Raw genomic sequence first — 19,697 nt, 5'->3', positions numbered from 1 at the left:
ATCTCTCATACTTTCCCTCTACTTTTAATACTTGGTTGATGTTGCTTTCTTCCCTGTTCGTGTTTTTCATTTCCGTTTCCCTAGTGCCTTAGATCAGGGCTATTAGGTCCTCAAAAAATATTTATCGAGCAATTTAGCTGACTAAGTGAATGAATGCAAGTTCATTTTACTTTAGTGCAGTTTAGTTTTTAGCAGAGTCACAACTTAAAAATGTTTGGTTCTGCAGAATGCTGGAGTTGAATCACAGACCTACAACAAAAATATGACTGGTCAATTCAGATTTCTAAAATCAACCCATTTAGTTTCTTTTAATATCTCTAAGGATTATGAAATTATAAAAACATTAAAAAATTTAATATTCAGTGCAGCATGAATGAAAGACTAAATAACAGAAGTTGGTCATTTTCATATATTGAATATGCCACAGGCTACCTTACTTATTCCCTTAGTCTTGATGTCCTTTTAAAAAATTTATAACTAAAAACTTAATGGAGGCTGGAAGTAGGTTATTTAAAATCATCATACACCAAATAAGTTCAGAGAGCAATAATCCTTGAGTGGTTCACAAGTGTTCCCTGAAAGAGTAGGTCTGACCGTCAATTAGGTTTAGTTAACTCCAGGTAAACCAAGCTGAACAAGGCTTACCTGCAATAGGGCTTTTTTCAGCCTTGAATGAGTCTCTGATGGGGGGAGGGCCTGCAATGGCATCTGCCAAGCTTATCTGATTGTGGATCATTTATTAATATTTAGTGGGACATCTCCTGGGACAGGGGGGGAATGCTTCTTCATCACAATCCTTCTCTTACTTGTCAGCAGAAGTGTTTGAATGAGATATAACTGTATGTGCATTGAAGGACATCGGCAACCTGGGAAGCTGTGACACATTCCTAACTTCCAATTGTGAAATATTTGAGGGGCCTGACAGGCTCCTGCTTGTCTGTTTGGCAGCACTGCGTTCCCAGAAGCTAACATTCAACCATCTTAACTTCAAGAGTTTAAGAAGATGAGTTTAATAACCAAGCTGACTCTAGGTCAGGTTTCACCGACCAGCCTGGACCTGCACTCTTAACTCAACCCCCACCTCTAACCCCCATGAGAACAAAGGACGAGTGAAGTGAGGGACAAGGAAACATTTCTGCCAGTGTGTTCAGTGGAGCTGAGGCACCAATAATGTTGGAGACACAGTGAGGGGCTGGATAGCTGGAGTTTATACTTGCAAAATATTTTACAGCATCCCTGAGTCCTAAGGACCTGGGTTTACTGGGGTCACAGAACAACAAAGATGCAGGAGATAGATTCTCTTCCTCAAAGCCATACAGTCTTGGCCAACCCTTCACATGTAGGAAAAGAAACAGGCAAATATGTATTCAAGTACCAATGAATAATTACTCAAGTATTCCTGAAAACCACACTGGAACAACGCTCTTAATCCAGTCCAGTGAATGGGGTACACTTTCGCTACTTTTAGGTAAGAAGACAGTTCCCTGCTCCCACCCCCAACCCTGGGAGAAGCAGAGTGCCATTTCTTCTACTGTGAAAATCCAATCAGAATTTAGACCATCAGACTCTATCAAGATGAACTTGCTTTTAAAAACAGAGGAGCCAAGTTTCTGATGGCCAGTCCAGTGTAAGTCAAAGATGTACCAGAAAGTGCGTCAGATTGCAAGTAAATATACTGCTATCCTAACTGTTGGTGAATCCACTCTTTCTCCCAGCTTGTTCTGTTTCAATCCTTAAAGTTCCACAACGACTATTATCAAAGATACCACCTCCCTCGGGGCATCACAACCTCCCTCTTCAGGAATGGGTACAGCTAGCAGCTCTGGGAAATGAGGAACTGAGAGCAGATTTAAATCAGGTCAGGGGAGCCCACCGAAGGAGATGGGCAATGATGGGCGAGGATGATACATGGTGGCCAAGGGGCAAGACTAAACTATACGAACACACAGAACAAATTACATCCCGAGTGTACCAGACTGGAGGCTCCAGCGAGGCAGGGTTACTTGTTAGGGCTTCGCTCTTCAATACAGAAGCCACTAGCTACAGATGGTTATGGAACACTTGAGATGTGGCTAGTGCCACTGAGGAACTAAATTTAAATTTTTTATTTCTTCCTAATGTAAGTTTAACTTAAAAACTGATCCTCAGTAATAGTTATTAGAAAACTTTTCAGTATGCTCGGACCAACTATGAATCTACTTTTCAGTTGTAAATTTCACAGAATCTAAATACAGATCAAGTATTAATCTTTCCAATAAAAATCCAGCATCCTAATTGAGATGTGCTCTAAGTATAAAATTGCCCATGGGATTTCTCAGGCAAGAATATTGGAGAGGGCTGCCATTTCTTCCTCCAGGGGATTTTCCCCACCCAGGGATTGAATCTGGAGCTCCTGCATTGCAGGCAGATTCTTTACCGCTGAGCCACCTGGAAACCTCAGGTATAAAATACACACCAATTTCAAGCACTTTTAGTATAAAAAAAAAGAACATGAAAAATCTCAATATTGTTTCATATTTACTACATGGTAAATTGATATTATTAACAAATTAGGTTAAATATTATTATTAAAATTAAACTCACTTGCTTCCTTTCAACTCCTCTCCAAAAAAATTCAGAATTACATATGTAGTTTGCATTATAGTTCTACTCATGTTGTAAGGGTTTTTTCATTTCTTCTATTAGCCAGAGAACTTTCTGGAATGGTGAAAATACCCTGCCCTAAGAGCCAGCTTCTAGTCCTTATATTGCCAAGGCTCCTTCATCTGACCTTGGGTAAGTCAATTTTCTCTGTGATCCAGTTTTTTCCGATGTAAAATGTTGGTAGTTCCTACTTAACTTCACATGGTTGCTGTCATGAAGGACTGATTACAAAAGAAACATAGAGACACTTTGTGAACAGTAAAGTGCTGACCCAGCGCAAGGTGATGAAAGGAGAAGCTGCTCTATCAATATTTATTGAAGAAATCCACTCCCCCAAGCTTCCTCTCTGCAGTGGTTCTCTTATCAATGACCTGGGTCCTGCCTGGGGTGGATCTGCTCCAGGTGTAGCTTCTGAGAGCAAGGCGGTGCCGTGGAGATCACAGAACTGCCTGCAGGGGGCGCTCGCCCGGGGCCGCGTACCCAGAGCGTCCCTCGTTTCTCAGGTGGCCTTCAGTCTGCAGCAGAAGGGAACCCCCAGAGATGGTTCCCCCAAGCACAGATCCCACGGTGTCACTACAAAGGCCTGGGCCTGCTGTCTTCCTCCAGCTGCTGCTAACCCAGAACTGAAGGAGACACTTTTAGGGCCCAGCAGTCACCCTGGGTGTGACGAGGGCCCCCCACCCCACCCCCGGGGTCGCAGTGACGGGGAAGCTAGGTGGCCTGAGGGCTTGGTGAGAACACAGCTTCGGACTGAGCTCCCAGCGCCCCGGGTGAGGGGAAAGGGCGGGGGGCGGCTGGCATCTTCCAGTTCATCTGCCCAGAGGGGCCCCTGTTAAAATGTGTCTGTGGAGAAGCTGCGCATGTGTGCTGGGTCACTTCAGTTCTGTCTCTTTGTGACCCCATGGACTGTATAGCCCGCCTGGCTCCTCTGTCCATGGGATTCTCCAGGCAAGAACATGGAGTGGGTTGCCATGCCCTTCTCCAGGGGATCTTCCTGACCCAGGGATCAGACCCAGGGCTCCTGCATTACCATCTGAGACAACAGACTACTATTTTCAAATCCCCAGAGTTCAGTTCCGTGCCTGATATATAGAGCACACTCAACAATCGTTGTCAGATAAACTCCTGGTCCTCCTCCTGTTCATTTGCACTTTAATATGGACCAAAGTTGGGCTCCCCGGGTGCCCAGTAAGTAAACTCCAGTAAGGAGTCTGCCCTCAATGCAGGAGACCTGGGTCTGATCCCTGGGTCTGGAAGACTGCTTGGAGAAGGGCATAGCAACCCACTCCAGTATTCTTGCCTGGAGAATTCCATGGACTGAGGAGCCTGGAGGGCTACAGTCCACGGGGTCACAAAGAATCAGACACGACTGAGTGAGTAACACATGGACCAAATTCTAACCTAAAGGAATAAGGCTCTGAATAGAGAGTGCCAGTATTATCCTGTAGGAAAATTCCACCAAGTGCCACGGGCTTACCCTGCTGCTGCCAAGTAAGTTGAGGGTGAAGGTGAGAAGATGCCCCAGGGATAAATTATTTGAGCTTCAAAACCCTGAATCCTTAGCCCAAAGGTTTTCAAAGTGTAGTACATGGGCCAGCAGTCCCAGCAGCCTCTGGGAACTTGCTAGAAATGTAGATCCTTGGGTCTCAGCCCAGAGGCCCTGAATCAGAAGTCCTGGGTGTGGGGCCCACCAATCTGTGTTTTAAGCAGCCTTCCAGGACTAACTCTGAAGCGCTCTCAAGTTGGAGAACCACCGGGGCAAGCATTTCTTGCCATCCTCCTGGGTGCCTGGCATCCTCTGGGTTCTGAGGGAACCCAGATGTCTGCTCTGAGTTAATGGCCAGGTCCTGGGGTCACTGATTCCCACACAAACAATTTCAGGAGGGCTGGCTGAGGGCTTCTCCCAGTGGCTGTGTTTCTGATCAGTCAAAACAAAATAAAACTAGATGACACAGCAAACACTTGGGAGATCTGCCCCAGATACGATGTGATTCTATGAGAATTTGAAAAATAGACTATCTCATAGCTTGCGGGTTTTGTTCAGGATGAAGCAGGCCTTTGGTGGGGATAAACAGAGCGTTGTTTCCAGGACCCTTGTCTGAGAGAGGGCCGTCTTAGGGCGCTGGCGGTCCTTGGTGACCAACAGCTGGGTCCCAAGTCCCATAAGGCCAGAACTCTTTACAGAGGGGCCAGCTTCTCTAGACAGCACCAGACATGATGAACATGGACCATCACTGCTGGACCCATCTTCAAAGAAAAGGCAAGACTGAAGTTCAAAAATACCACAAGAAGGTTCTGTAGTATTTCCTGAAATGCCAGTGGACTTGCTGTTCAATGGCACCGAAGAATCCCAAGCTCTTTTTAGGGTCTTCACTTACACGACACTTCATTTTTCAAAACATATTGAAAACTCTTGTAGGTGTTAGATTTTTCAGAAAGCTGTGACTTTTGACTGTAGGCAAGAATTCGCTGCTCACGTTGGCTTGTTATAGCTGCTCTGTGATGTCATGATGTCACCGGGAGAGTTTAGGTCCTTTCCTCCCCGACCCTGGCGAACTCCCCCCAGGCCACATCCCTCAGACAAGCCCAGGCTGAGGACCCCAGGTGTCCTCGCCTCACCAACACTTTATAGCCAGTTTGTACGTTTCTGAAGGGAAACACATTCATCATGTCCGATCTTGAGCCTTAGATTGATCAAAACGTAAGACCGCCTCAAGGAAAATAGTTGTGTGGCATACAACCCCTCCAGCCGGCTCTTGGTCATCTAAGGTATTTCAGCTGTCTGCCAGACAACGGCCTCCTAGGGAGCTGATTAAAGGATCCTTGCAAAACAAACCGATTTCTGAGTCAGACAGTCAAGGACTCATTATCCATTAAGTAATTTATGGGATGCCTTTAATTTCATTTTGCATAAATCTAATTACAATAAAGAAACCATGTCTCCCAGAGTTTCCTAAATTTTAATGTGGAGAAAATCTTGAGGATTTCCTATTTTTAATCTTTAAATTCTTAAAATACATCATTTAAAAGAATGATTTTTTTTTTTCCTTCCTGTGAGTGGCTTGAAATCTGAACATCCCCACCTCTATTTCTGGAGCTTAATTTAAAATAGCTCTCCACGTGTGCACTCCCTTGGTCCTTGACTCAGCGCATCCTGAGTGGGAGATGAAGACGCCCGGGCTGGAGAGGGACCCAGGGCAGCGCCATCTGAAGCAATGGGCTAAGAGCCACTTGACCTCCAGGAGTGGTGTAATCCCACCCTAATCACAGGCCCTGAGAAGAGGTCCCTCCCCACGGGAACCACAGACGACCAATAAAAATACAGAAACCATTGCGGTCCCAACTGCCCAAGCCATATAGAACCTCGCTGACTTTTCCAAGAAAAAGAGTGAAGCCAGCAGCCAAAGTGATTGTCCTTAAAAAGATTGTTGTTTCTAGACACCTTTAAGATTTTTAAAAAATATATTGGAAATGTAAATGAAACGTGCTTTGAAACTCTGGCACGGATTATGGGTAAGAACCAGTCAATCCTAAAGGGAAGCAACCCTGACTGTTCCCTGGAGGGACTGATGCTGAAGCTGAAGCTCTAATATTTTGGCCACCTGATGTGAAGAGCTGACTCACTGGAAAAGACTCTGATGCTGGGAAAGATTGAAGGCAGGAAGAGAAGGGGACGACAGAGAATGAGATGGTTTTATAGCATCACTGACTCAGTGGACATAAGGCTGAGCAAACTCCAGGAGACAGTGAAGGACAGGGCAGCCTGGCCTGCTGCAATCCATGAAGTCACAGTCGGGGACGACTTAGTGACTGAACACACACGTGGGTAAGAATGAAATTTTCAACCCTGGATTCCAGTCAGTTGCTCCTCTGCTTCCCTGAATAGCTGTGAAATGTCACCTAAGCTCTCTGAGCTTTGGTTTCCTTGTTTGGAATCATGAGGATTGAAAACACTGGACTGGCCAAAAAGTTCATTTGGGTTTTTCCATTAACATCAAATGAACTCTTTGGCCAACCAATACGTAAACCATAAATGGATGTACTGTAACCAAAATATAATTAGCAGTATATATGTGGCTTCCCAGGTGGCTCAACAGTAAACCATAAATGGATGTACTGCAACCAAAGTATAATTACTAGTATATTTTAACGACTCTCTGTTTGGTGTCTAACGCTTATCAGCGCTAGATAAGATATATCAACTTACCTTACATCTGTGTTCCTACATACACACAAACACACACACTGGTGGAAAGGACTCCTATTCACTGTTATACATTTTTGCAAAGCAAATGAACTGTAGCTTAAAGAATGTAGAGCCTCTTTCCATGACGGTGGTGCAAAGTACGAAGTCCTTCAGAGAATGTTAGACAACCCTTTGATGGATGGTCTTCAAAAACTAACCCCAAACACTCGTTCATTCTAAGCAGGGCTACCAGTGATGTCTTCATTTCACATGATACTTGTTCTTTTGAACATACTTTCAAATCCACTTCTATGGGGGAAATTAAACACTGGGGCACCCAAGGTCATGCAGTAAGTCAGATAAGCCAACGTTTCATGATAACAGAAATAAAAGGAGAAATTCCCCACTAAAAAGTTTCCTCTTGGACCTGGTATCTTACAGTACAAGTGAAAACTTCATAAAATCCAGAGTTCCTTTTCCTGCACAAACATTTCCAGCCCATTTTCACTGTCATTTCCAGGAATGGGCAGAGAAAAAAATCCCCTCTTCAGTTAGAAAATGAGAGACTTCTAAATATACTCCTGAAACTACAGCTAGATAGAACAGATTCAACACATATTTGTATTCAAATTATGGTGTTTTTTTTTTTTTTTTTGCTGTGCCTGTGTGTTCTATCTGAACATTTATAATTCAGTTAGGAGCTACTCTTATTAGAATAAAAGCAATTGTATTAGATACCAGTTAAGACTGACAGCATTTACCGGTTTCCTGGAAGTCCAGGACCCCGTGGGTGCAGTCAGTTTAATTACCCAGCCATCTAGGCCTGAAAGCCACGGAATCCTTTGTCAGAACTTCCATTTCCTGCCTTTGGTGGCCTGGACTGCTTTTCACTTGACCCTTTTCCTTTTCGCTCTCTTTCTGTAATTACCAGCCGAAAGCCTCATTCATCTGCCTGTACATGTACAATGCCTTTTGAACAAAATTTTCGTAACATAACTTTTGTTACCAACAGATGAAAATCATACACAATCTAACCAACATACACACATTTAAGAAAAATCAATATATTGTCATAACTGAAATACAACTAAATATCAAAAAAAGTAGAGAAGATTTCTTGAGAGTCCCCTGGACTGCAAGAAGATCCAACCAGTCAATCCTAAAGGAAATCAACTCTGAACATTCATTGGAAAGACTGTTGCTGAAGCTGAAGCTCCAGTACTTTGGCCACCTGATTGGAGGAGCTGACTCACTGGAAAAGACTCTGATGCTGGGAAAGATTGAAGGCAAAAGGAGAAGAGGGCCACGGAGGATGAGATGGTTAGATAGCATCACTGACTCAATGGACACGAATTTGAGCAGACTCCAAGAGACAGTGGAGGACAGAGGAGCTTGGCGTGCTGCAGTCCACGGAATCTCAAAGAGTCGGACACGACTTAGCGACTGAACAGCAACAAAGCTATTTGTAAAATAAATGTGTGTTTTAGAATGTCCAAGCTTAGACACAAGTATATTAGAAAACAGAATGAAGTGGTGGATATCCACGACTTATCTTGTGTGATGGGCACACAAATGCAAACTGACGTAGGTGTGACAGGTGATGTGGCTTTTCAGAATGCCAAACAATTCCTGTCAAAGTTCCTAACAAGTTCAAGAACAATCTTGCCTCAATTTACATAGTTGCATTCTCGAAAAATTCAGTTCTATCGACTGTCCAAAAAATAAAAAATTAGAAAAAAACACTCGTGCAAATATGTGAAACAGAGTTAAGATCTTGACCCAGATTGCCCAGAATAGCATTTTTACTTATGTGAATGTCTAGCTGTACACTCAGCACTCACTAGATACAGACTAGCTTTTCAATCCCACAGAGTCATATCCATTGCAAGATGTCAAAATCCATTACTTCCACACATTACATTCCAGAGATGTTGCCTGGTCATTAGGACGATGAGGGAATAATGCTCCTTTAAATTTCCAAGGTTCTCTATAGGGGGCAGTGCTATCTCCACTGATGATAGTGCTGAGTAGGTCTGACTAAGTAGACTCCATTATAAAATATCAGGATCATTAGTAATGTAGATATTGGGGAGCGCTTGAGATCTAGACAAATCCCCAGCTGGAGGATCACTTAGGATGCATTAGAATTAGAAGAGCTCACAGGTGGTGAAGTTGGTTGGTGATTCGAGCAAGGGTCCAGGAGAAAAGGAACAATTCAGGCCCAAAGTTATACCAGTGGGAGAGACTCTGCCTGCCAATACCGGAGACACAGGAAAATCACTGGGTCTGGAAGATCCCCTGCAGGAGGGAATGGCTGAAGTATTGTCTGGAGAATTCCATGGACAGAGGAGCCTGCGGGATTGGGAGTGAGCAATGCAGGGAAGGGAACTGTCAAAGAGGACTTCAAAATGCGGGTCCCAGGACTTCAAAAGGCCCTGCCCAGGAGGAAGGATGTCAGGGAGAGGAGGCAGGTTGGAAACCGAGGCATAGAGGTCGTGGTCATGTGTATATAGCTGGAATTACTATTCATAGAAATGATAGCTAACACCACAGAATGGCTAAAATGAGAGAGAAAACAGAAATACTTATAACGATATTTACATCTGTGTGTATAATCTAGGAGGGGCTTCCCAGGTGGCGCTAGTGGTAAAGAACCCATCTGCCAATGCAGGAAATGTAAGAGACACAGGTTCAATCTCTGGGTCAGGAAGATCCCCTGGAGAAGAAAATGGCAACCCACTCCAGTATTCTTGCCTGGAGATCCCCACAGACAGAGAAGCCTGGCGGGTTACAGTCCATGAGGTCTCAAAGAGTCGGACATGACTGAACCGACTTAGCACACGCATATATGTAGGAGAGAAAAAGGAAAGATTTGGACAGGGTCAAAGACACTTTGTTCAGTTATTTAAAGATGACAGAAAGAAGAGGAGCAGGTGAAACCAGAAGAAAAGAGTAACAAAAAGACAAAGGGTTTTCTGAATAGTGTTACATCCAGGTGCCGGGAGAGACATGCAGTTTCAGGGTGGACTGAGCAGTTAAAAATATTAAGCGCCATGAGATCAAGGGTATGTGGACAACTGTCGGTGGTGGATGTCACCGCTGACTCTGCAGGTAGCAGTTTAGCACGGGAGGAGGGGGTGCTGGGGAATGAGGTGCTCAGTGTCTGGGGCTCCCCAGAGTACCTGGGGCTGCAAGAACATCATGGAGCAGCCAGAAGAGCTCTGGACTCTGGTGCACAGGGGGCAGATGGCCCTTGATCACCTGTGGGCTCCTGGGGAAGCGACCTTTGTGAATCTGAGATCTGCTCACAGCATCGTAAGGCCCTCCTCTGTGGAGCCCCAGCAGAGAGGCAAGAACCTGCTTCTCCATCACTCTCCCCCGTTTCCTTACTCTTCTGAGTGGAAAGAGAAGAAACACAACGGGAGCATGGGAAAATGGCAGGATGGGGGTGTGGGCCAGAAGAGGCACCCAAAGGAGGAGGAGAAACTTGGGCACTGGCCAGGGTGGAGTGGGGGGCTCTGAGACTGGGGCAAAGGGAAGCAGGGAGCAAGGGCAGCAGGCTGGTCTCCAGCTGGAGGGCAGGCAGATGGAGTGCGGTAGTTCTTGCTGTGGCCCCTATATCTCAGTCTGTGAAGAGATGTGGTACAAGCTGAGACAGGCTGAGGTGGGGCTTGAGATGTCCCCCAAGGGCAGAGAGATAAAGCCCAGGAAGCACCACTTCAGTGCAACAGCGTGAACTTGTTCTGAAACACATGATTTCTCCACCTGCCCTCGGCAACCTGAAAGCAGGAGCAGAGACGGGATGCTGCCAAGTTCCTGATGTGATACTGCATCAGTCCTACCCCCTCACTCCAGCTCACCCTGCTTTATTCCCTTCCAAAGTCCTGTTTCTTGTCTGACACTCAACATATTTACTTACCTATCTGCTCAAGCTCTCCCCCAAGCACAATGTGAGGTCTCTGAGGGCAGGGTCTGTCTGTATCCCTGCCATCTAGGGCAACATCAAAACTTCAAGACAGGGCAAGTACACAATAAATATTTGCTGAATAAGTGAAAGGCTGAATAGACAAATAAGTAAGAACATACTACGCAGCTCACAGTTTGTACCGCCTGTATGGCTTGCTTTGTTCCATCTTCATGATGTGACTTGAAACATCCCTCAGCCACTGTTGTTCTTGCTGTTAGCTCTCTGGGACTCTGATTTCTTAGCTTTAAAAACGAGAGGGCGCAACAATTTCTCAGGCCACTTCTGCCCTTAACGTTCTGTGATTGCACAGTGATTGGCAAGGCTGATTTAAGGAGAAATGTATTTTTAGGAACTCTTCTGGAAATCTTATCAGCCCGGCTGGGTTTGGCCTAGATTTGTTAGCTGGCCGTTTGAGCCCAGGGATCTAACAGGAGCAATGGCGTGTGTGTGTGTTGGTGGAGGGGTAGGGAGGGGTGGGGAGGGGAGAATAGAGGGGAAGGGGGGGTCTTTGGGGAGCTCATTGTGTTCCTGCACCAGAGTTCAGATTCAAGGGGGCTCTGTGCAGGCTCTGTACTCAGCACCCAGGAAGGAGCAGGTGTTAAACACTGCAGCCCCAGGCTGCAGAAAGCACACAGATCTAGGTCTCGGGATCCCAGAGGTTTAGGTCTTCTTCTTCATGTCTTCTCTTCCACAAGAACAGCACGTAGAGTGCTACCATGCACTGGGAACTCAGCAACACTCCCAGGCCTGCCTTCAAGGTGTGTTGGTGGGAGCTGCTCTGCTCTCAGACCTCAAGGAGGGGTCTGGAACTTTCTGAATGGGAGCACTACTGGTTCCTGAAGGCTCTCAGCAAAAAAAAAAAAAAGATTGCTACAAGTGGAAGTGAATTTATTTCTTGGTAAGACTGGGCTCCAAGAGACCCTGGTATTTCCAGCAGGTGAAGGTCCAGTTTTTTGAGCCACATGGCGCTTCCCAGGTAGTGCTTGTGGAAAAGAACTTGCCTAAAAGTGAAGGAGACACTTAAGGGACACAGGTTCATTCCCTGGGTTTGGAAGATCCCCTGGAGGAGGGCACAGCAACCCACTCCAGTACTCTTGCCTGGAGAATGGCATGGACAGAGGAGCCTAGCAGGCTATAATGCATGGAGTTGCCAAGAGTTGGACACGACTGATGCAACTTAGCATGCATGCAGGGACCATCAACACAGGATACCCTGGGGGTAAACACTCTGAAGGCAAACTAGAGACAGCAGATTTTCCTCTGCCCTGGTCCCCTTAAGTAATGGCCATTGCTAGGTGCCCATTCTTCGTGATATTTGCAAGCCGGTGTTGAATATATCCCAGGGAGGTTCTGCTGGGAAGATCCTCCCAGCCCACCAACTTCTTTTCACTTCCAATCACATCCCACTAACTTCGGGGAATACAATCACAGAACCAGACACAGGGGTTATCTGGATTGGATGTTCCTAGGGTTCAGAAGGCCCCAGAAGGATGCAGAATGCTACTCATCTTTTTTTTGAGCCCTGTGGGAAAGATACCAGCAGGGTCAGGCATGCAGGTGATGGTATCTCATCACTATTTAACCCCCCAAAACTTTTCCCTGCAGAGCACCATTTGATTTCAGCTGAACAACCAAACCCAGGAATTCAGGATCAGGGAGAGATCAATCTATTCAAATAAGATTTTAATTTTGTTGTCATTTCACTCACCCCAGAAGTTTAAAAAAAAAAAAATCAATTTCCTGCCACACTTTTCAAAGTCGCCATTGATAAGGCATGACTCAAGTCCCAAGTACAAAGCAGGTGACAAAAGACGGTGGGAGTCAACAGCTCCTCTTATCTTTCAGGAAATTGAGCTAACTGCTAGAATCGAAATGGACAACAAATACTTACTGCGCTTACAACCTGGGGTACTGAGTAATACAAAAAAATGGGCCAATCTGGCAACCAAAGGGATATTCTATAAAAACGTCCAGCACGCTGAGGCATTGTCGGGGGTGACAACTGCTAATTGCTGGAGGGAGGTGGCATCGCTCACGACTTGTTAAAGCCATCCTTCCTCCTTCTGCTGCGCTCCGCCCAGACAGGGCACTCCTTGGAGGCTAATCACCACTGTGGCTCTGCTTCCCCGCTGCCGCCAGTTGTCATCATTTCTAAGCAACGTCACCCTGTTCTGCGTCACCATGGCAACAGCGGGCCACCACTCGGAGGAGTGCCACGGGGAAACGGGGAGAGGAAAAAACGGGTCACGTGCCGAACCGCTCCCAGTCACGGGCCACTTCTGGGGTGGCAAGGGTGCTTCTTCCCATTTTATGGAAGGGGAGACTGAGGCGCAGACAAAGGCCCTCCTGCCTTCCTGGGAATGGAGGAGCAAACCGCCAAACCTCAGGACCACACCTTGCAAGGCTCTATGCTCCCTTGCCAACGTGGCGGTCGCTCAGTCATTCGACAAACGAGCAAGCAAACACCAGGCAGGGTGGGTGCTTTGGTATTTTGTAGGTGAACCAAGAACTCCTTAGGCATCTGTTTCAATGTATGAACACTAATCATTGCTCTCTTAACTACATATTTTGCACATTATTTTCCAGACATACAGGTTTTATTTAAATGTAAGTAGTTTTGCTTTGGGAGAAGGCAATGGCACCCCACTCCAGTACTCTTGCCTGGAAAATCCCATGGAGGGAGGAGCCACGACTGAACGACTTCACTTTCACTTTTCACTTTCATGCATTGGAGAAGGAAATGGCAACCCACGCCAGTGTCCTTGCCTGGAGAATCCCAGGGATGGAGGAGCCTGGTGGGCTGCCGTCTGTGGGGTCGCACAGAGTCGGACACGACTGAAGTGACTTAGCAGCAACAGCAGTTTTGCGTTCCCAGCTCTACCCAAGCTGTGGACTTCCCTCAGTTCCTCAGTTCTTCTCTGCCCTTGCATTTCTTTCCAAAACAGATCCATTTCCCTTTAGGTGTTTTTTTAAGAGGTGTACTGCTGAGTCGGAAAATTAATAACCTGGTATAACCTGTGATACCACCCTCACGACAAGCTCTCAAGTTACCTGTTCATTATTTTTCAAAATGATTTTATCACCTGCGTTCCCATGTGCATGCTTCAATTGCTCTTCTGACGCTGGTTATTCCTGAAACCAGCCTGACCTCCTTCTCAAAGAGAACCAATGGCTTTGAATCAAACCAAATGTGACAAGATAAAATAAGAGAGAGAGAAAAAAAAAAAAGGTGGAGTCTGAATAATACCTTCTCTGATACGCAGATCATCCCATGACTACCCACTTAACAGTCTTTGCCTATTCCAGTACCCAAAATCATTTTTTTGGTTATTAACACTATGTATAAAAAAGCAACTTGACCACGAAGTAAAGCTTTTACAATTAAAATATTATTTTCCTAATGCAGTCTCTTTCTAACAGAGATGAAATTGGAAATAATTTTTATGATGACAATAAAACTTTATGTGTAGACGTAAATGGGGTTTTGCTTATTGCAATGGGTCTTCCTGGCAGCAATCAGAATGTCTTTCTCAGGACTGAACATCAGTGTGCATCTAAGGGAGACACGGATGGTTTACCCAAATCCACGATGCTGAGTCAAAGACATTGCAGCTTACACAACCACGTGCCCTTGAGCCAGTCTTTAAAATGCAGACTTCCTTTGCCCCATTCCTTTGTTGCCAAGACTCTACTGATCAGCTGTCCATGAAAGCATTTGGAAGACTAAATGCAGGACACCAGTGTCAGGATTTCATTCCCAGGGTCCTTCCTGAGCGATGGTGGGAAGATGACCACTGATGCCAGAAACTTCGGTGAAGGCCAGTGGCAGTCCTGCAGCACTGGCCAGAGATGAGCCTGTCTGCACCACTTTTCCCAGGAAGAATGACTCAGCAGCACAAACATTTATTAAGCCTGGCTCCGGGCTCTTCCCTGGGCCCGGTGCTATAACTCCTCGTCAGTTCTAACAGCTATTCCCAGGTCTCATCTAGCTTCTCAAATGGTAGTTCCGATATGTCCAAAGAAAGCTGATAAAAAAGATCCCTGGCCCCAGGCCAGCAGTTTGAAGGGTTCCCTCTCGCTCGTCTTGCTGCTACTGCTGCTGCTAAGTCGCTCCAGTTCTGTCCGACTCTTTGCAACCTCATGGACGGCATGTAGCCCATCAGGCTCCTCAGTCCATGGGATTCTCCAGGCAAGAATACTGGAGTGGGTTGCCATGCCCTGCTGCAGGGGATCTTCCTGACCCAGGAATTGAACCTGCATCTCCTGAGGCTCCTGCATTGGCAGGTGGCTTCTTTACGGCTAGCACCACCTGGGAAGCCCTCTTACTTAAGTGGATGCTTTAGGTTACCCAAAGGTGACCTTCAGAAAGAGAAGCACTCTGCTTACCATGCGTCAGAAAGAAGATGGAGTGATTGAATGCACAAGTCCCTGGGTAGAGTATGGACCAACTATGAATAATTAGCTCAGCTCTCCTCATTACCCACCCAAAACACAGCTAGTTCATCAGGTTCCAGGCAGTTTCTAGAAGGAAAGGGCAACCAGCATCTCTTTTTCCAAAGTGGAAAAGTATAAAAAGAGTCTCTGAAATGTACTTGCCTGCCCTTTGGGAGTAGCCTAATTGCCTAATTGTTAGAAAATGGGTAGGGCTGGGAGTCAGAAGAGCTTTTGCACAGTGACATGTGAGCCAGGAGATTTGGGGGTGAGTTTACTCAGTCATAAAAAAACCACCAAGCAGTGCTTTCCAAACTGGGGTGTGAGCAGCTACGAGGCCAAAGGTAAACATGTAGCATAGTTTATGGAAACATCGATTTTACTTTAAAAATTTGGGGGTAAAAGGGGTGAGTCATTTAAAGTTACTTTTAAATATTAGAACATACATATACAGGCTTCCCTGGTGGCTCAGATGGTAAAGAATCTGCCTGCAAGAGACTCAGGTTCAATCCCTGGGTTGGGAAGATCCCCTGGAGAAGGGAATGGCTATCAACTCCAGTATTCTTGCCTGGAAAATCCAACAGACAGAGGAGCCTGGTGGGCTACAGGCAATGGGGTTGCAAAGGGTTGACATGACTGAGCAATTAACACATACACACAGAGAAGACAAGATTTCGAAGACTTCAAATAAATAAGGAGACTTGTTCTGTCAGTCCTTCTAAGCCTCAGGAGACCAACTCCTCTCTCCTCTGCTATCATGATGCCTCAATGGAAAAACTTGAGAAATACTGAAGGACAGGGTCTCCTGGGCTGATGCTTCTACTTTTAACATCTAGGGACTGTGTTTCTTGCCTAGTAGTGAGAGCAATCTTTAGGGACCTGTGATCCAGTGGGGTTTGGTTTGTTAACTGCAGCAGGAACACAAAGTTCATTGCAGCTAAAGATTTCATCTGAATCACTAACACTCCTCAAATAAAATAATGCTTCTTCAGGCCATTCACCTGCCTAAAATGATCATGGGGGTGTACTCTGGACTTAGTGATACCTTTGGGGCTGGGCAATCTAATGTACCAATGAATATACTACATCAGAGCTGGTCAAAAGCACTTGGACTGTTCATGTCACTGAAAAGTGGTATCCATTGCATTTCCATTGCAATTTGCTCACTTGGACAAGAGACAATCTTGCTTTAAGAAATCCATCAAATTAACTATTTTTCTTAGGAATTTACGTTATGACTAAGGATAATATGGTAATGAAAAAGCAGATTTGGAATTGCAGATCATTTTATATCCCCACACGTATAAGAATTAAACATGATAGAATGGGGGACTAGGTTTAAGGTCAAAAGAAGTCAAAATGCAAGTTTAAATAAAATGTTTAGACTGAAAAAGTATTTTCAAAATAGAGGCATATGTTTTTCAGAGGCTATTATAGAGATAAGTTAGAGTAAGTTAATAATGTTAGTTTTTATCTTAAACTTTTATAACCAAAATTTTCATCAGCTACTTATTCCTGATATTTGCTAAATGCCTTCCTTTCCGATCATAATGTAACAAAATCCTCCATCATGCTTCAAAAATTGGAATTTTCTTTTCAGATTTCTAGGTGTGAATTGTGATTTATTTTTCAAAGGGAAATCATAAATGTTAACAAATTTAGAAATGATTCAGTGTTACAACATTTTAATCTAGATATCTAAATGCTTCTTTCTCAGCAACATTTATCAACCAAAATTCTATATGCTTGAAAAAATTGTATTGGAAAACCCCTAAGAAAAAAATCTAGCACATTTTCTAGAATGTAAACTTCTTAAAAAAAAACACTATCTGATAATTTCTGTAATAAGTATAAAAAGAAGTACAATGTAATTGCAAAAAAGAAAATTTTTGTGCATCATTATTCCTTAAAGGGAGGGTTAGCTTAAGGATTTTTTCTAATGAGAGTGAAAACTAGTAAACTTGGAATACATTTAATTTCCTTGGTAACAAAGGAACAAGATCCACAAGTGATGGTAGCTTTTACTCAGCTGTCAGAGGTGTTTCTATCTCAAAAACATGAAGTTTTAACTCATAAGGAATCTTTAGAATATAACATGAACTTATTGTTTCCACTTGATATCATTTAATCAAGTCATGAACTTTTGAGGGTACACTACTATGAACAGAACTATATATCCCTAATAAGTCTAAGCTGAGACTCCCTATGGTTGGGATGAGTAGTTTTCATTTCTTTTCTTTAATTACAAGATTCAATAAATATCTGTTGAGTAGATAAATGAATAGATGGATAAATGGGACAAAACAAAAAAACATGATTCTCTTTATTTTAAATGTATATATCAGTTATATTTTCTATAAAGCAGGAAACTTCTGTGTACTCTAAATGTACTAGCCTGAACTGTGTTTTTAATACATCAAAACTAATATTTATGAGATGTGTAAGGGTCTGAACTTTCAGTTAGCAAGATGAAATATCTACTGCTGGTCGCATTATTAGTTGAAAATTCTCTGGGGAAGCCTGCATTCATAGCAGGATATAAAATAAAGAGAAACATCTGTCACTAACTATTTGCTTTTAAGAAGTTTCAGAAGATCAGTTGTTCAAAATTTTCAAACAGTCAGGAAACAGTGCAGCCGATACCCTAATATGTAACAGGAATATATGGCATAACTATTGGAAAAGAAGAGAAAATGTCATCATTATCTTCAGATGATATGATTATATACCTAGAAAATCCAAGAGAATTAAATTTAATTCTCACTAGGAAAAAGTGAGTTCTGTTGAGCTGCCAGAAATGAGATAACGAAATAGAGTTAAATGGAACCAATAGTCTTCTTGTTCTCCAGCACAGCAATAATCACGTAGAATACATAAAAGAAAAATATATCATTTATAATAGCTACATAAAACAAATGGGAATAATGCTAACTGAAAATGTTTTAGACAGATATAAAAATTAACAAACTATCTGGAGATATAAAGTAATAAGTGAATAAAATGGAGAGAGATTTCTAGATTAGTGTTCTTATCATTTAAGAATATTAGATCTTACAAAATTATAGATTCAACATAATTTTAATAAAATATTAAAAGAATTTTTTGTTGCTGGAAGAGGTTATTATGATTATGGGAAAGAACTTAAAAATGATTTTGAAATTTATCTGAAGAAGAAATAGATGACAGAAGAGAAATTTCTGAAAAAGAATCACAGTATATGGAATTGGCACTAGTAGATAGATACATATGCTATTAATCTAAAACAATCAGAACAGTTTGTTACTAATGAAGGAATAGATAGCTAAATCAATGAAATTGACTAAAAGTATCTTAAGAGAGACCCCAGTTCACCAAGAACTCAAGATTCAAGCTAAGTACTGCACATGGGAAAAGATGCCTTATTCGTATTGAAAAAGGTTTAGAAAAATTGAAGAGAAAAAATTAATTTGTAAACTTGTACCATCCCTCAAAATAAATTTTATGTTGATTTGATTAAAAAGGGTAATCCACAAAATGGCAAAAGAAAATATAGGTGAATCATTCAGCAATAACAGGCAGGCATATCTTTTGAAGAATTAAAAAAACAACGTATACAAAGAAAACAAAACAGAACAACACAAAGCTCGATCTTTTATGGTTTCAATTGGTGATGACGTGAAGCTTCTGGTTCAGTGTCAACTTGAGCACAAGTAGTTATTTAATGTCCCTCGCAAAATCCTTAGTAAAATAACTAAAGGTTGATTTAAGAAATGGGGAAAGAGAAAACTTTCAGCAGGGTTAGAAACAAGGAAAGTGTATCAGCCACATGTTTTGAAGTCTGTGCTACCACTAGTTATACTGAAAACACCCAGCTTTTGCCCAGGAGTTATATTAAACCAAAAAACAACAGGTCAATGATCTGATTTCCTTGAGCCATAGAAACAGCAACAGCAGTGAGGCCTGGCCAGGTTGGATACTTCGCATACAGGCTGAGTATTCGGCAAAGCTGGGTAGACAGAAGTAACCCCCATAACAAGAAACCGAGCAGAGAGGACATATCCCTCCCCGGCACCCTCTGACCAAGCCTGAGCGGACTTCACTCAAGATGAATAAATGAATTAGAAAAAAAACAAGCAAAAAAACTAGACTTGTAAGGAAGATCCAACATGAGACCAATGGAAAGATTTTTCACACTAAAAAGAAGACCGAGATGGAATGCTCAAGGTTTATCATAAAAAAGTGAGAAATATTAAGATACCACCTTGCTTTGTGTTTTCAGTAAAGCTGAGTAAAATTCATGCTTTCTTCATGGACATATGAACTAAAAAAGGAAAGATGGGAAGAAAAGACAACAGACTGAACTTAAGAGGGACTGAGAGCTATCCAGAAATAAAAATAGTAGTTGGTTGACGTAAGAAAGGAATCTGAGTAAACCAACATTTCAATAGCAGATTAAAAAAAACCCAAAAAACCTAATTTTATGTACTGAAG

The 19,697-nt window shown here is 43.3% G+C and overlaps 1 protein-coding gene across 7 annotated transcripts in view; it reads right to left on the bottom strand.

Moving 5' to 3' along the window:
* Positions 1-19,697, bottom strand: part of MBNL2 (muscleblind like splicing regulator 2) — a 164,854-nt gene that overhangs the window by 115,630 nt on the left and 29,527 nt on the right. The window lies entirely within an intron of this gene.

Source organism: Cervus elaphus, chromosome 30 (assembly GCF_910594005.1).
Source record: "Cervus elaphus chromosome 30, mCerEla1.1, whole genome shotgun sequence".
NCBI classification, from domain to species: Eukaryota; Metazoa; Chordata; class Mammalia; order Artiodactyla; family Cervidae; genus Cervus; species Cervus elaphus.
Note: the sequence above shows the minus strand (reverse complement) of the source record. Positions and strands in the feature narration are given on the sequence as shown.